Source organism: Cupressus sempervirens, chromosome 6, assembly GCF_028749045.1.
Source record: "Cupressus sempervirens isolate cs-2001-9-10 chromosome 6, ASM2874904v1, whole genome shotgun sequence".
Classification (NCBI taxonomy): Eukaryota; Viridiplantae; Streptophyta; class Pinopsida; order Cupressales; family Cupressaceae; genus Cupressus; species Cupressus sempervirens.
In genome coordinates, this window is record NC_143123.1 from 589,009,169 (window position 1) to 589,026,140 (window position 16,972).

Below are 16,972 nucleotides of genomic sequence, written 5' to 3' on the forward strand. Positions count from 1 at the left end.
TCGCATTTAAAGTATTGCCGACATGTTACTATTCTTTCTCATGTCAGCGATAATGCAATTTCGTGGTGATCACTTGCAGAGATGGATTTGGCTTTTGATTGACGGCAGTCTGCAGGCTTCTGGCATGGTTAGTATGGATACTTAATTGATCAACGCATCTGTCCTTCCTCGCTGGGTCATGTTGTATGAAATCCTAGCTATGGAACAGAACGGGTTTGAGAAGGCACTGGCTAGCCGGGTGCATTTTCGTGGCTATTTAGCCAGTGCCCAGTAGTAGCAGGGATCCCCACTTGTACCAAATCCATATCACACCATGTCAAATCAGTAAACTTCTGAGCCATTAAATAAATTTGATATGAAATCTAGAAAACACCATAGCCTATGCACTCCACACCGTTTATTTCAAATTGGACCCTGCTATTCTCCAAATAAATGTACCTTTGACTTTCTTTTCAAAATTATGAAACTGTGTTTTTGCACATCTGAATTTTTTTGGTGAATCTTTTGACTTTAGTGTGCAATTTTCTGGAGGATAGTCTGTGTCTTTCGAATTTACATAATAAAATATATAGGCTAAATTAGCAAATCATAATGAAGTGAAGAAATTAGAAATTAAATAATAAAGAGCTTACAAGTATATATCGAAGCTATTTCATTTGATCAACAATGTTTATCCACAAAAATAGGTATATCTCATTTTTTAAAGACTTCTTAATTTTTTGTAGAAAAGTTGAGAAAATTGGACTATTTTGTTCAAAACTATAATAGGTTCATTATTAACATTAATCCCTAACTCAATTATAAACAACATACACACCTCTATCATAATTGTTAAAAAATTGAATATATATGTCATTTCTCATTGATGTCCATCTTGCATCCAAATCAATCAACAAGCCACAATAAAAGGATTTTTTTGAAAATAATCCAAAAACCTGATTTTGCAAAAAAAAAGAAAAATAGTCAAAAGTTTTTTTTTTTGAAAAATAAAAGACCATTTCCATAGCATAGATATCTTGAGTATTTTTAGTACACCAAAAAAAATTATATATAACACTTAAATTTATAAATTTATAAATTGATACAAAATTTATAATAGAGAAAAAATTTATTTCTTAGGATAATTCTGTATAATTAATAAATTTATATACAAAAATTAATTTTATTTACAATAGGTACAGATTTGATTTACATGTATAATATACTATAAATTTATATTTTTGTATTTATAAATTTATATAGTACAACTATTGAAGTAGTTTTATTGATTGCCTATTATAAATGTATATTTAAAAACTAATTATGAATTTTAAATATAGGAATAAACATGAATAATAATATTGGGAATAAATATGAATAGTTAGTATCAATGTGTATTAATTTATCTAGAAATTTATATACCAAAACAAAACACTAATATAGATAATTTACTCAACCAAATTTATCTTATACATTAAATCCTTTATATAAACATTATATAAATTTTTCTAAATACCTCATCTATGGCTCTATTTGTAATGACAAAACTCTACTTTACAATTGTCAAACACTACAACCCGCACCACTATTATAAGAAGTGGTGATGCAAATATTGAATGCTGGTAGTTGTATTGTTAAAGAACTATTGATCATTTAAAAAAAAGAATATTGGTAGTTTTATTTTTTAAGATTTTGAATAAATGTGAGGAACTTTTAAAATAAAAATAGACCATTACTTTTAATTTCAATTTTTTTTTTCCAAGATTATATATTTAAAAAAATCATATGGCCCCAATATGAAGCAAAAATTATATCAAGTCTGAATCTATTTGACATGAGGAAGTTACAGTACTACATATTTATTCAAAAGATATAAGAGATTATTTTCCCCACGGACTCATAAAATAATCACATACATTCTAAATTTCTAATTAGTTCAAATCAGATCAAATGTTTTATTAATACCATAGGACATTGAAAACTGAGAAATATAAGCTATTAAAACTAAAATTTTCATACTTTTTGAGTGTGCCTTCACATTAGAATCTAAATACTAATTGATCATAAAAGTTCAAATTCAATGATGATTACTAAATTAGGCCACACAATCAAACCATTAAAAACACCATCTTTGGTGTATATTCTTCCATATAATAGCCATTTGTCAATGACTTTTGAGATAGAAGATGCTATCCATGTTTTGAATTAATGGAGATGTCACATTTAAAAGAGACTACACTATGTGTGAGAATGAACTAGATGCATACACTTTGGACTACATGCCACAACTTCTCGTTCTAAATTAATATAGAAGGCTACTGTGTGCTCTTCCAAGAGCATTGCTATTTGAATGGTAGCACCATTATAAGTAGTTATTTTAGGTTTTTCAAATAGGTTCTATCATTTTTGGAATATCTATTCACATAAATTATTCTTGATTTCATATTTTTCATATGATATGACTACATAATTAGAAATAATTTTAAAACAAAAGTTATTGCAAAGGACTAATTTATTACCATTTTTTACACATGTTTTCTCTATTATTAGAATTCATAAATATCTTACTCTTTTTTAGACTTTTCAAAATTTACAAATGCAATTAATTTAATATTTTTTTCTAATTTGATTTTTTTTTGGGAGGCGGGACTCAAGCTATAACACAACTCTTGTTAATTCTATTTTTTCAAATAATAAATTTTATTTTGGTTAAGCACAATTTTGGTGGGGGTAATTTTTATTTTACAATGAAGAAAAATAATAGGTAAAAAGAAGCATTGGAAAATTATGTGGTCAGTATACTGTCTTAAGCTATGTCAAGCTTGCTTTTATTTGAAATAAAAGTGGTGTAATATAGAATAATATTGATCAAAATAATGTAAGAAAAATAATTTCAAATAAAAATTTAAGTATTTGAAAAATTTTAATTGAGTTAAAAAAATAAAACTTCTAAGATGTCTCATCAAATAATTAATTAACAAAACTCAACAATGAATGCCTACTATTATATAATTACTCAACAACAAATACCTACTATTATATAATTCTTGGATCAGGTTTAATCCTGTAGTTGGGAGGTCTAGTTATTTATTAAAAAGGATAAACATATGTAATTCCAACACCTTTTTTCAATCAATCTGTGGTTTGTTATCAAAGTTATTCAACATGGCTTGAAAATACAAGATCATTATATTGGACTCGTTTCATAAATTTTTAAGGATGATTTTAAGTCTTTATAATTGCCTTTGTTTTTAATTAATTAGTCCATACAACACACAATACTAAGATTCAAACAAATTATTGGGTTTTTATATCTTAGATAAGTACATGACTTCATGACATTTTAATGCGTGCTTCATTTTTCTACTGTTTCAAATTAACAACTAAAAAAAAATTAACATTGCTCTGAACATTACGAATGTCCTTATCAAATTTTCTTCTTTGCAAATAAAAATTAATATATTTTTATGCTTCTCTTTCATTATATAAGGTTGGATTATAGCTCTACATAGATTTTATTTATTTATAAAACAATTATCTCAACATAAATTATTGTTAAGGTAGAGTAACCTATGCAAATAATTGTAGGAACACGCTAAGAAACTCCCTATAAAATGTGAAGTATGATTTGGTGGGAGAGTCGACCAATAACAACATTAGAATTAATTTATATAAGTATTCAAGTAGTTGTAATACTTGCCCTTTTGCTCTTTACAAATTCTTTTAGGAGTAGAAATAATAAGACGACAAAGGCAAAGCTATCACAACCTCCATCATGGCTAATACTTGGGAATATTCCTTTGCCAAGTAGAAGAAAGCAAACATTTCACATACTTTTTTCCTCTCCCTCACAAATCCATTCTTGCTAGATTTTAGTCACGAAGATTTTGAAGAAACGTTGCATTTGAAGAATCTGCTCAAGAATTTATTTTGTTTAATGGGAGTTTTTGATATGGCTGATTACTCTCTATTAGGGAATAGTGATTTTTATAAAGGATCAGTTAATAATCAATTTATTAATACATCTACACACATTTTACAATAAATTTGTTTATTCATATGCTTCTTTTCAAGAAACTATGAGCTCTACACTTCATGCTCACTTCACCATCCTCCAATTGTATTATTTTATTCCTCCGATTGTGTGGTTAAAGTTATAGTTTAGTGCTACCAGGTTGTGTGTGCTTTATTTGATTTTACAATATATTGAGCTGATAGGATGGAAATAAATAGGAAGAAGAGAGAAGAGAAGGGGGAGATGAAGAGATAGAACTATAAATATATATGGGGAGATAGATAATAACATAGAGAGAGAGAGAGAGCGAGAGAGAGAGAGAGAGAGAGAGAGAGAGAGAGAGAGAGAGAGAGAGAGATGGGGGGGAATGGATAAAAATAGAGAGAGGTGAAAGGTAAGGAGAAGGGGAAGATAAGAGAGAGATACTGAAGGAAAAAGAAGAAGTGTCTAGATATATGCGCGTGAGTAAGAAAAATAAAAAGGTAGGTATAAGGAGATAGATATGAGAAACAATCAACATTGGTGAAATAGAGAGGAAAGGGATAACATTTGTAGGTGTGTCTACAATAAAATCTCTAGCTGGTCTCTATATTCAACTCACTTTGAATTTCAATGAGTACTCCAAACTAAAAAATAATCCATATACATTTATAGGGAAAATAGAGGAAGATTACCTAACTTCAATGACACAAACACAAAAAAAATGTAATTATTTCACATGTATAAAATAATAAATATGAAATTATTCCATCAAATATTTTAGTGTATCACAAAAATTATTATGAGCAAACCTTCTACATTGACAATACCCTAATCCTCATTTTAGTCTCACTCATGCCTCTCTCAACCCTCAACATCATTTTCCTCTCTCGTTCTCAATTTTAGATTCTCTACACACATATTATTTTTAAAATGATACATGCAAATGCCATAACTTTTCCCAATGTTGCATAAGCAATCTAAAATATATATTATTTTGGTATTAAATATATCTTTTGCAAGCATACAAATCATTTTTTAAATATATTTTTAATTAAAATTATTCAAAGTGTACTTTTACATGTATATACAATTTTACTAAAAAGATTTTTTTATTTCTTAGAAATATATTGTTTCCCTACCTCCATTATTGTAGCAAGGTCACAATAAAGTGAATCATGTTATTGGGTACTATAGTATTTTTCTAGATTTTAATGTCTTTGAAAGAAGAGAGATGTAAATTCTATGATCTTTTTATGTAATAATAAAATTGAAACAAATAAGAAAATAAGAAAATATTTTTTCTTCCATGCCTTTTTATTTAATCACCATTTTTATTTTATGACAAATATTTAATAATTATTATTTTATTATAAATAATATTTATAAGTCTACATAAAGTATTCCATAATATAAATAAATAAATAAATATATAATAATAATAATAAATTTAAAATTAGGCAAACTCTTGGAATATAACTCTCTCTCTCTCTCTCTCTCTCTCTCTCTCTCTCTCTCTCTCTCTCTCTCTCTCTCTCTCTCTCTCTCTCTCTCTCTCTCTCTCTCTCTCTCTCTCTCTCTCTCTCTCTCTCTCTCGTGTGCGCGCACGTGCACACACACACACACACATACTAGTTAAAATTGAAATTTATGCCATCTGCTCTTGTTTGTGTTGCACATTGCTTCTTATGCACCGACTGATAACTCTACCACCAGATGATTTACAAGAAAATGTTTCACTTGAAATCTATGCTTTAGACATATTTAATAATTTTTACTTACAATATAATATATAAATATAACTATATTGTTAATTTAAGTGGCATTCATTAACATTAAACATGATGTCACATCAAATGTTTAACATGCAAATTGTGTTTGTTTTGTTTAAACTACCCCTCTACCCATCATTTTGATCTATTTACCTATGACATTTTTGTCATTTTTAAAATGCAAATTTCTTATATTAAATTAGACTTTTAGTTAAAAAATTATGGTGACTTTTTTTTTTTCATTTGCACTTAAAAATAGAGTGTCTCCTTCATATTACTTTTTAATTAAAATCTTCACTCAAAGAAAATATGCTCAACTTAGTAATGTCTACATAATTTAATGATTAAAAGTACAATTGCTCACCCTTTCTTCTATTGAAACAAGTGAGGTACAACAAACAAATGGATTCAAAATGGCATTTTTCATGTAAATTACTCTATGGCTAATTACTCCTATAAGAATGCAGTAAACAAATAAAGGCATAATTTAATTTAGAAATGTTGATTATTGATCAAGTTCATGACTTCTTTTCAAAACACACCACCAAGTTGTAATCATTCATATCACAAGATTTTACCACATGAAAATTGATCAAAGAACAACAAAATTTAATATACCTTCAATGTGTAGATACACACTTCCCATACAAAAATATCATAAGCTTAAGAGGGCCATAGGTTGGATCTCATTCTTGTTATATCTGACACTTCCTTTATTTGACAGGTTCACACTCTTCAAGTGATGTAATCATTCTTTCAATGAAGTGACGATTCTATCAAATGGTTCATTCAAATTGAATTTTGTTTAAAGTTAAAATGAATATGAGATCATGCAAAACTATGTCATCAAATTGTTTGAGGTATCTAGTTGAGCATCTCACTAGCAAGGTTGAGTTTTTCTTTCACTGCAACCTCTATAGGACTACATTCCCCAAAATCCTCCTGTGCCTTAAGACATGCACATATGCAATGGCAAGGGTGATAGAGGTCCTCCTACTATACACTTCATATTTTATCCCAAAGCTTTTGGTCACATAGGTACTTAAGATTATGTTAGCATAGCTCACAGTTAGCAATCATAGTACTCATGAGATGGGATGTCTTTAAAGTATTCTTCTTGTTCCTGTGGATTATGATATGCTATTTCACCTTCAATTATTCCATCTAACATTTCAAGTGAGCTATTTATAATGAAACATCTGTATGTAGTCAATATACACTTCCATATATATTACTTTTCATGAACCATCAGATTGTGTGTGTTAGATTAGACTTTGCACATGCCAATTGCATTCACCTAAGATTTTTAAAACTTTATCAATACTATTATTCTTCTTCTCCTAGAACTTGATCCATCATAGACATTATGTCAAATAGTTCACATGTCACTTCTATGCTTTCACATTTGGCAATAAGCTATTCTTTGATCGATTTTCATGCAAGACATGGTAAAACTCATTCCGAAAAATAATGAAGGGAAGCAACGGAGGAAACAAGTGAGAAGAATCAGCATAATTTCTACAATGTAGCTACTGAGGCATTTGGAATGTTACTACCATGTATGCACCACTAACAGTAAACTAGTTTCATTTTTTTTACCATTCACCATTCCTTCTTTCCAGCATCCAAATCTCAAAAATTCCAAACAAACTAGTACGAACCATTGCACCAAAACCCCAAGGTGCTAGTAAAGGCCATCCACCAAGATCATAACATCCCACCATGCTCTGCAATCTAGACTCTAGGTTGGATGTATGCCCATGGGCCCTCCTTTGCCATATGAGCCCTGAATGAACACTGCAATACCAATATTGACACCTGCTCTAAGACTTGAACCTGGGTTGAGGCTCTGATACCATGTGGTACAAACCATTGCACCATGCTACACCCTTAATATTGGTGTATATAGGGTTATGAATAGTGAACTTGTGGCTATCTTAATCCTTAATTAAGTCATGTTATCATTATTATATTATTATTTAGGTAGGTAGGTCAGCCTAGGTGTTATGTAGGGTTTTGTCTATTCAACCTAAGCATAATTAGGTATATATAGGAGGTTGTGAGTCTTATTTCATCATCATATTATGAAGTGTGTTCTCATTGGAGATATTTGGAGGTTGCCCCCTTGAAGTGGCCAATTACTCTCAGTTATCGTCAAGTATTTATATAATATTTCATATTATTTCTCCTATTGTGCAAGTTATTTCATTGCAAGTGGTATTAGAGCATGATCTCGGCACCATAGAGGAAAGATTTTTTCTTAGCATTGGAACGATTTTGGGAAGAGTATAACTTTCAGATTTTAGCAAAATTTTCAAATATTTTTAAAGGGTTTTTGAAGACCATACTAAAGAATCTATAGTCCAAAATTTAGAGAAATTGGAGCAAATTTGAGAAAATTATTACAAAATTACTATTTCTACACAATTTATTGAGATCTTCATATCTCTCACATCCTACCAAATTGGAGTATAACTTGTATTGGGTTTTTGAATATATAGTAGAGGAGCCTAAATTTCAAAGCTTGGATAAATTGAATATATATATATATATATATATATATAGGAAAATTAGGAAAATTTTCTCTCAAGGTAAGAAATTTTCTATTTTTTCTAGGATTTTTTCCAAGTAAGGGTATCTTGGCCCTAGAAAATTACAGTAAAAAATAAATAAATAAATCAGAGAATTTAAATTTTATTAGTGTGATTTATTTCAAAGATATTGGTTTCCATCATGAAGGGGTCTTCAACAAGAGGCAAAAAGAATGCTACCACATTGGGGAAATCCTTTGATCAAGATTGGGAAGCAACAGAGGATAGTAGTCCTAATGAGGAACTTAGTAAGTTCATGGAAGAGCTTAAGAAGGATACGTGTGACCTATGAGGAGATATATATGATAAGCAAAGCATGTTAAGCACCTATATGAATGAAACAAGGAAGGAGCTCTCAACCAATCAAGGTGAAACCTTCAAGTTGACTAATAATGACACGAATTTTAATAATCCTACTAGATCTAGAAACTTTTTTCCAAAGGTGGATATGTTGGAATTAAAGATGGAGTAACTGAGAGGGGAGGGGTGAATCAGTTACCATAAAAAACTTAATCCATAATTCCCTTAGATGTCTTAAAGATCTAGTTACTGCTGATACTCGGTAAATTAAATTATTACTTTCTTTTCAAGAATTCATGCATGTAACTAAAAATAAAATGAACACAAGAGACACCAGATTTAACATGGAAATCAAATATGGGAAAAACCACCAAGTAACTAGTCACCAATTTTCACTCTTCTGAAGTGAGCCCTGTTAGGAGCCAACCCTATTAAAGGTTACAAAACACATTGTTAGGTGTGACCCTATTAGAGGATTTAATCACCCTATTAGGAGTGGCCTTTCTAGAGGACTTTAGAAATAATTCAACTAAATTGTCACCTTGTGAGAGGATTTACAAAATGGCTATTAAACCAAGTCTGTTAAGAGATTTGAAGTCACTGCTACAATGTTTAGAAAGCAACAATGAATTGACCTAAACAAGATGCAACTAAATTTGCTGGCTATAGATCTCTGTTCAATAGTATTAGATCCTCCTTGATTGAATATGGCTCTGTTGTTCCTTAATGATCTCTGATCATTTGCTCCCACAATAATCAGTCTTCATAACATAATTATTCCATTTACTTGCGCATTTGAATTCACAACTTGACCTCTTACTTATCAGATTGTCAAGTTGGCCCATTTACAAGTTACAACAACTAAAAAAATCATTCATTAGTCAGCTACATTTATTGCATGAAACAATTGAACTTAATATCAAAACAATAAAATCCTTCACTGGCCGACCTAGCTCGGTAACCACTGCTCCAGAATGGTTTTCTAATGTTAACCAAGTGAAGATCGTTAAACACTGTGAACCTTGCAAAAATCCTTTGGAGACCAAGTGAACTTGATAGAAACTGACCTTCCTTTGTTGACCGAGTGAGCTTGGTAGAAGCTAACTTTCTACCACATTTCCTTCGTTGACCGAGTGAGCTCGGTAGACATTAACTTTTCTTCGTTAACCTTGGGAGCTTAGTTGACACTAACTTTCTGCTACACAATCCTTTGATGCCTGAGTGAGCTCGGTAAGAACTGACTTTACTGTTTAATGTTCAGGAATGTTCAGTAGACACTATAAATTGCTTTGCTGATCATCTGAACTCAATAGACTCTGTTTGATGACTGATATGACATTTGTGTAACATCAAAGACAATACACAATTAACAATTGTATCCAACAATCTCCCTCTTTGGCATTGATGGCAACACAACATGTCATAGCAGAAATAAAATTTGAAAATAAGTCTTTCTCTATCAGATAGCAAACTCTCCCTCTTTGAAGGAATTGCATAGCAAACTTTTCCTTTCAAACAAATTTCAGAAAGATATGACAGATGAAAATAAAACTCTCCCTCTTTGACAACACATGCCAAAGACAACACAACTCAAATGAATCTCAATGTACCTTTAGTGCTGATTCATATGAAATATTTCCTAATTATGTTGCATCAACTATTAGATCTTCAACTTGGTATGCATTGATGCATCACTAAAACTTCATTTTAGTGAGCTTCAGATAGGGGAGTGACCCCTAACTTACCTCATAGATACAAGAATGCATCCTTAGGTAATGGCTTTGTGAATATGTCAGCAATTTTTTCCTTTGTATGGACATATTCTAATATGATCTCCTTATCTTGCAACAATTCTTTGACAAAATGATATTTTATTGCAATGTGCTTGGTTTTGGAATGGATCACTAGATTCTTGGAGATGTTGATTGCACTAATGTTATCACAAAACATAACAACAGGTTCTTTGATTTCTTGTTTCATACCTTCCAATAGTTGTTTAAACCATACAATGTTTGAGCAATTTATTGCTGCTGCAACATATTTAGCCTCTTTTGTAGATTGTGATGTACAATTCTACTTTTTTCTTGTCCAAGAAACTAATCTTTTTCCAAGAAAGAAAGCTCCTCCACTTGTGCTTTTTCTATCATCAATATTTCCTGCCCAATCTGCATCAGTGAACACCTTTAAATCTAGTTTTCCTCCAAGTTTATACCATAATCCATATTCTTCAGTTCCTTTTAAGTATCTCACGATCCTTTTGATTTCCATTATGTGATTTTCTTTTGGTTGTGTTGAGAATCTTGCTACAATCCCTATTGCAAGTGCAATGTCTAGTCTTGTATGTACTACATACTGCAACTTTCCAATCATTGATCTGTACAATGTTTGATCTACATCCTTCTAGATTCATCATCTTTGGTAAGTTTCAATCCTATACACATAGGAGTCCCAACTAGTTTGCAATCTTCCATACCAAAAAATTTCAGTATCTCCTTGATGTATTTGGATTGAGTGATGTAGATGCCATTCTTACTTTGTTGAATTTGAAGACCAACAAAGAATTTGATTTCACCAAACATTGACATTTCAAATTCCTTGTTCATATGTTCTGAAAATTCTTTGCAAAGATCATCATTTCCTATGAACACAGTGTCATCTACAAATATCTCTACTAAAAAAATCTTATCATCTCATCATTCCTTTATGTACAAACTAATGTTATCATTAGTCCTTTGAAAACCAATCTGAATAAGATAGTTATGCAATATTTCATACCATGCTCTAGGGGCTTGTTTTAGACCATACAATGCCTTTTGTAATTCATAGACCATGTTCTTCTTATCTGGATCAACAAAACCTTCAGGTTGTTCAATGTAAACCTCTTCATCCAATACGCCATTGAGAAATTCTAACTTGACATCCATCTAATAAACTTTGTATCCTTTGAATGTAGCATATGCAAGTAAGGTTCTGATACCTTCCAATCTTGCAACAGGAGAAAAATTTTCTCCGTAGTCTATTCCTTCTTCTTGAGCATATCCTTTGCATACTAGTCTAGCTTTGTTCTTTGATACCTTACCATCTTCATTCAACTTGTTTCTGAATACCCACTTAGTTCCAATCACATTTTTATTTTTAGGTCTAGGTACTAGAGTCCATGTTTTGTTTTTCTCTATTTGTTCTATCTCTTCATTCATAGCTTCAACCCAACTTTCATTCACTAATGCATCTTTGATATTTCTAAGTTCAAAATCAGCAAGTAAACAAGTACCTTTCAACTTACTTCTTGTCATGGTTCCTTCAGATTTATCTCCAATGATCTAATATGGTGTATGATGCTTTCTGACATGCTTTGCTAATACAGGTTCATTGTCTTTTGAATGAATTTCATTGTTATCATCTTGCACTTCAACTTCATGTTTTGGCTTTTTTGGCTCGTTAGATATTGGCTCAGGTCCTTCAGACTTGGTAGACACTTGCTTGGTAGCATTTGAATGTAACTTGATTTGCTGTAGCTCAGTTTGAACTTCCTATAACTCGGTTACTGATGACTTAGGAGTAGAAGATTCTTGATTAACTGGTATACTTGGCACTGTATCAGGTTCAATGTAAGCAAATCTTCTATAGTCTTCAGGTTCCTTCTTGCTTTCTTCTTCTATGCTTTCTTCTTCTATTCACCCTTCAATTCCTCTTAGTCGGGAGGAGCTCAAGAAGGAGGGATTTGGGATTTCTATAGGTTGAGCCAACCTTATATAGTAGATCATATACTGTAGGATAAATTTGGAAGCACTTGGGCAGATGTTGCTTCAAAATACCTTAACAAAAATCAATATCAATGCTATGAGTTTAAGGAATAGTATAATATAGAAAAGAAGATCCTCATTGAATTGAAGGCAAATGAAGAGACACCAGAAGGGTTGGAGAAAGTTAAACAAATAAGAAAAGGCCTGTTTCACCTACTACATGAGATAGTACTGATTACGGATCTAGAAGATCCAAGGAAATTCTACCCTCAATTCAATCTTGAGGAAACCACTAGTTTCATGGAATTAGATGATCATAGTAAAAATGTTTTGAAAAAGTTGTATTATGACTACTATTTTCATCGGCAAGAGTAGCTTTGGCGAAAAAATGCATTGAAGACCCTTCCTGCTCTATTAAATTCATCTGACATGTTGGCATGTGGAGAAGATCTTGGGTTGATTCCGGCTTGTGTACATCCTGTTATGCAAGAATTGGGGTTGATTGGCTTACGCATTAAACAAATGCCTAGTGAACTTGATCTAGAGTTTGGTATCCCTACAAACTATCCTTATGTGACACTGTGTGCGCCATCATGACATGATTGTTCTACATTACATGCTTGGTGGGAAGAAGATGAAGGTAGACACATGTGGAGTAGGGGCACCCATCCCATGGAAACAAGAACAAAGAATAGCAAACCATTCACACCAAGCTCCACACATAGGGCCGCCATCAGAGATTACACCAATGCAAAAGAACACCAAGTAGTGGGGCATAAAAAGGTGAGTTCATGCCATGTACAAGCAGGCAGCAGGTGTTTAAATTGAAACAAGATGCCAAACTTATAAAAGGCAGAACCAACACCTTTACAAGAAGACTCCATGCCTAAAGTCAAAGCACCCAAGCTGATGATGAGGACCTTGCACAAGGAGGAACAAAGTTGATGCTTCAAAAGGAGTAATCAAGTTTTAAAAAATGAAGTCTCACACACAATATAGAGGATCCCACATTAAATAAGTGAAGCCAGCACATTTGAGGCAAACCACAGTAGGGGCAGATAATAAGAATCCACACCACAGAAAGCAGACACCAAGAGACACCAAAAAGAAGTCAAAAGCATTAGAGTCGGCCCAAAACAAAGAGAATCCATGTAAAAGGCATAATCTATAGGGGCGAGATCATATAAAAGAAACTTCACGCCATTTAAAATGAAACCCACACCATCAAAGTTCAAATATCACCAACCCTGCAGTCAACACCAAGTAGAATGAAGCCACGTCCATGAGCAGATCATGCAAGACTAAAAGGAAATGCTATGGTATGAGAGGAAGATGGATTTAGAAGAAGTTAAAGTGTAGGAACAAAGGTTGTTCTAAAACCTTTTATCCCACATCGTCCATATGAAGGGTTATTTTTCTATTTAAATACGATTTCACACAATGTCATTGATGTCAAAAGACATGAGCTCTTTTGAAAGCAAAGCTACACGCACGTGGGTCCCAGCTAGTTGGGCGATGACATTAGAAATTTTTTGAATAATGATGTAGGAATAATGACATGGTGCCAGAAAATAGAGATTGAAGGAGATCACGCCATGTGGGGAGATGAACAATGGGCGCAAGCCCACAATTTCAATATGCACGCTGGTTAAATAAAGTGAGAAAGCGAGATTGAGCCATGTGGAAATGTAGGACCTTGGCGTGGTGACATGGTAGAGACGTGCAAGTTCAGGCAGATGCAAAAGATCGTGCCATGTAGCAAGATGGACGAACAAGGCATGCCCACAAAATAGAGTTGCACGAGGTTTAGAAAATGTAGGAATGCGGGGTGCCGCCATGTGGCAGTGGGTCCTGTGCATGGTGAGGTGTCATCATAGAGTAGGTTCAAGTGAGGTGTATCCAAATTGCGACACATGGCAAGATCGATGGCCAGCGCAAGCTCGCAATACAAAGATGCTCACTAGATAAAGAATACGAGCAAGCGGGTGTGTGATACGTGGCATCGGGTCTAGAACATATGGCACTAACATGACGGATGAGGTAGATCGTGTGGGCCAATCAGGAAGTGCCATGTGGCACTCGGTCAAAGGAGGGTTGACCACGAATTTGAAGGGGGTGGAAAAATAAAATGATTTTAAAAAATTTTCATTTTAAAATTGTTTTCAAAAAATGATACGTGTAGTATTTTTAAATGCAGAAAAGTTAGTTTCTAAAGTATAAACTTTAGAATTTTTGAATTTTTGAAATATTCAAACTTGCAGACCTGACATTTATAGCTAGGGGAGTGATTTTCAATTCAACTTTCTGGGGGTTTCTGAGAGGCGAATATGGCAGTATTATATATCGTCGAAATCGAGAGAAGATGAAATTTTCGATTATGGAGTTAGTTTTTACACAGAATGCCACTGGATCACGCTATAGGAGGTTTTATCTCAGAGTTTGAATGGCATGTTTTATCAGGTGTTTTAGGTTACTACTTGTAGAATTCAGTGGAAAAAATCATGAAAGTGTTTAGTAATTATTATATCAGATTATTTTGAGTTTTTGTGATGTTTTTGGCTTCAATTTGGTAAATTGGCACATATCCGGGTTCAGTAGTAGATATTTGTCTTTACTGAGATATTTTGCATTTGGAGAGGCAAAATCTAAAATATTTGATTCTGGCAGTTAAGGAGAGAAGGTAGAAAGATTATTTTCAACTTCTTGAGGGAGAATCTTGAAGGGACACATGTCGATTGCAGATTCAATCCAGGAATTCCTTCAACCTATATCTTTCTCATTCTTTCTCATTATTCTATTTTTCAGTTCTTGGAGAAAAAACCACTCACTGTTGTGATACCAAGTTTTGGTTCCAGTTTTTGATGTGTTCTCATGACTGTGACACCATTTTTCAGCAAATTCTTCTTGTTTGAACAACTTTAGTAAGGATAATACAGATAATTTAGATATGTTAGGTGTTTTCTTGTTTTCATTTCATGCATATGGTTGTATTATTTCAAAGAAATTAATACATAGAACAACAGGCTAAGTTTCATCCTGAATCTTGTCTCCTATCTCAGTGAGCTTCAATTGTTTTACGATCTTTGAACAAAGAGCCTAGATCATAGTTGCAGTCCCTTAAGGCTATATGTTGTCTTATTGTTGCTTGTAACTCAAGGGGTTATGTAAATGCTTCAGTGAACCAACAGGGTTGCAAGTTTATTGAGAAGGATATCATGTAAGAATGAGGTTTGGATTGAGCACAGATGTTTATTTACAAGGTAAATAGATAGATCTATATCTGAATATATAAATAAGTATCAGATATCCATATGTATGCATTTGATTCATGGATTTGCCCAATGTTTAAGGCACTAATAAACTATAGGGTCACTTAGTTCTTGTTGTTTCATATTAGGAGTTTTATTGCAAGGTATTTTTTAGTGGCTAATATTTGTAAATTGGCTAATTTTAGAATTTTTTGGCTAGTGATTTGGCTAATAATTTAGGATTTGATACAAAATAAATCATCATAGTTTTATAAAATTTATTTCTAGAATATTTAAAATCACTCAATAATTTATTTTATTAAAAACTTTAAACTCAAATATTTTCCATAATATTCATTACATGATTAGATTTGAGTCACTTAAATATAATATTATTGGATTAATTAAATTGAACTAACCAATAATTATCATAATTATTAGTTACTTTAGGGATATATCACCAATAGTTAGCCTTCACTATTGATTTAAGTATATGTAATGATCCTCATAATATTCCATTAGGTAAAAAAATGTTCAATTTTGATTTGTAATATTCCATGGTGATTAATGAACTTCATATTATTATTGAGATTCATTAATATTTGATACAAAAAATTATGATCCGAAAATAATCGCCAATATTAATAATATTTTGAATAAAAAATTAAGAGATTCGCCAGTAGATATAATTTTATTTTTTCAAAAATATGAAAGATTTGCCAATATTTTATATCTTTTTTTGGAGGCGACTTTCTTAAAGTTTACCCTAGTTTTGTTGAATTCAACATTATTAATCAAACATTTTTTTTCCCTTTCATGTTGAAGGACCTAAATGTTTAACCCTCACTCAGATTATGAGATTCATAGCTTTGCATTTAGCTACTGTAGATCTGTGTCATTTCATGAGTCATTAGGAGAAATAAGGGTATAATCTGTTTAGTAGATTCAGGGATATGTTTTTGCATTGGTACAGTATCATTTGAATCTAAGGTCTACCCGACTAGGTTTAGTAGAGCCTAAAGTTGAAGAAGGGTCTAGCCTTACAGTTGGCCTATTGTCAGAAAGGGCATGTTGAAAATGGGAGTTAGCTGCCCCTAGATATGTCAGTTTCTCAGTGGGATAATTGAAAATCCGGTAACATTTTCAAACACCAACATAATAAAAAGGATGGAGCTATAAATCTATCACAAGCAAGGTGACAGAGGAAGAATGAAAATTATTCATATCTGCATATGAAGATGACACATCTTTGGCATTATTGCCAAAGAGGAAGAAATTGTCTTCAAGAAAGTACACTAAGATCAGGAAATCACAGAGGGAGAAATCTAGATATAGAAGATACAAA